Source organism: Sorex araneus, chromosome 4 (assembly GCF_027595985.1).
Source record: "Sorex araneus isolate mSorAra2 chromosome 4, mSorAra2.pri, whole genome shotgun sequence".
NCBI classification, from domain to species: Eukaryota; Metazoa; Chordata; class Mammalia; order Eulipotyphla; family Soricidae; genus Sorex; species Sorex araneus.
Genome location: NC_073305.1, coordinates 171,649,974 through 171,652,289, shown reverse-complemented (window position 1 = coordinate 171,652,289; position 2,316 = coordinate 171,649,974). Strand labels below are relative to the sequence as shown.

Here is a 2,316-nt window from a genome sequence, read left to right as displayed (position 1 = left end):
GAACTAGGGAATGTATCCACCAGCCTCGCTTATCACTGTTGAGTGCTGCAGCCAGGGCAGAAGGGAGTTGGGACCCAAATAAAACATATACTGAGCCAGTTCCTGCCGTCAGAGGAAGCTCTAAGCAGAGAGTTATTGCATTTCATAGCAGAAATATCAGAGGTTTGCTGCCAAATTATTTTGCAAAAAAGAGAGTTGAGACCATTGTCAGCAGCTTTTTAAAAATTGTGATAGTATTTCTAGGGACAAATCAATGAAATTGGGTGCAATGACTATGCAATAGCAACACTATAGGATCACATACAATTTGTAGATGTACTTAGAAGTGACTTCTGGGGAGAAATGGGTCTGGTATCAGTAGCATTTCTGGCAAGGTGGTAGTTCCAACTTCTGTGTTATAAAGAACAATAATTGAACAATACAGGGAATGAAGGATGATAATTTGATCAAATGGTTATGGGTGCCCGAGTACCCAAGAACAGATTACTGTTTAAGAAAACTTTGGGTGCTCGCTTCGGCAGCACATTTACTAAAACTGGAACGATACAGAGAAGATTAGCACGGCCCCTGCGCAAGGATGACACGCAAATTGGTGAAGCGTTCCATATTTTTTAGAGAGTAATGTGGAAATCATCTGCCACACAGGTAGGGGGAAGGGGTGGGATGGGGGGTATGCTGGGGATTTTGGTGGTGAAAAATGTGCACTGGTGAAGAGATGGGTGTTTGATCATTGTATGACTGAGACTTAAACCCAAAAGCTTTGTAATTGTTCTCACGGTGATTTAATAAATAAATTTATAAAGAAAAAAAAAGAAAACTTTGGTACATCTACACAATGGAATACTATGCTGCTGTTAATAAGATAAAGTCATGAACTTTCCTTATCAGTGGATAGTCATGGAAAGTATCACATTAAGTGAAATGAGCCAGAAAAAGAGGGACAGACGTAGAAGGACTGCACTCATTTGTGGAATATTAAATAACATAATATGAGACTGACACCCAAAGACAGTTAACACAAGGGCCAGAAAGATTGTGCCATAGTTGGAAGCCTGCCTCATGAGCTGTGGGAGAAGGCAGCTGGAATAGAAAAAGGATCACTAAGTCAATGTGGTTGGAGGGATCGTTTGGGATGGGAGATGTGTGCTGAAAGTAGAAAGGGCCAAACATGGAGGCCGGAGCGATAGCACAGTGGGTAGGGTGTTTGCCTTGCACGCGGCCGACCCAGGTTCGATCCCCGGCATCCCATATGGTCCCCTGAGCACCGCCAGGAGTAATTCCTGAGTGCAGAGCCAGGAGTAACCCCTGAGCATCGCTGGGTGTGACCCAAAAAGCAAAAAAAAAAAGAAAGGGCCAAACATGATAGCCTCTCAGTATCTATATCGCAAACCATAATGCCCAAAAGTAGAGAGAGTATGGGGGAAATTTTCTGCCACAGAAGCAGGGGAGGGTTGGGATAAAGTTTGGGGGCATATACTTGGGAAATTGGTGGTGGAAAATATGCACTGGTGAAGGGATGGGTGTTCGATCATTGTAAGACTGAAACTCAACATGAAAGCTTTGTAACTGTATCTCACAGTGATTCAACAAAAAAAAAAAAGAAAGAAAAAATCAATCAAAAGGAAAGGGAAAAAAAACAAAGCGTTATGGGGGCTGGGAAATTGCTCACCTTCTTGTTCTTCATCTTCCCCAATGACTTAATAAAGTCTTTTGCAAAAGTAAGAAGAATTTTTGGAATGCCCCGCCACAGAGGCGGGGTGGGGCGGGGTGGGGAGGATGGGACTGTGGGGTGGGAGGGATACTGGGTTCATTGGTGGTGTAGAATGGACACTGATAGAGGGATGGGCTCTCTTACATTGCATGAGGGAAAAACAAGCATGAAAAGGTGTGAATCTGTAACAGTACCCTCACTGTGACTCACTAAAAAAAAAAAAGAAAGAAAAAATTAAATTATTTATTTAAAATTAGAACAAACTACTTTGATATGCTGTTAGCATCCCTCTTTCTTACCTGTTTTATAAATACATTTCCTTAGAAAAAAATTTTTTAAAAAAGTAAGAAGAATTTTATAGGAACACAAAAGAAGCCTTCTTCCTATCCTTTTTACAGACAAACTCTTGTTCTGCTTTCCCCAACTAGTTTTAGCCTTCGCTCATACAATAGTTAAATTTATTGTTTTTTTCCTAGCCTTCAGAGTACTTGCACCCTTATTAACACATTGACCTGGAGGAGACAGACAGGCTATTCTCATCTACATTTCCACAAGAAGCTGAACGTATGTAGTTATTAAACAAATTGCTCAATAGAGCCTGGGCT

The 2,316-nt window shown here is 41.3% G+C and overlaps 1 non-coding gene across 1 annotated transcript; it reads left to right on the top strand.

Moving 5' to 3' along the window:
- Window positions 1–505: 505 nt before the first annotated feature.
- LOC129404516 (U6 spliceosomal RNA) lies at window positions 506–612 on the top strand. Its single transcript, XR_008629914.1, has one exon. It is a non-coding gene; the product is annotated as a U6 spliceosomal RNA (small nuclear RNA).
- Window positions 613–2,316: the final 1,704 nt, after the last annotated feature.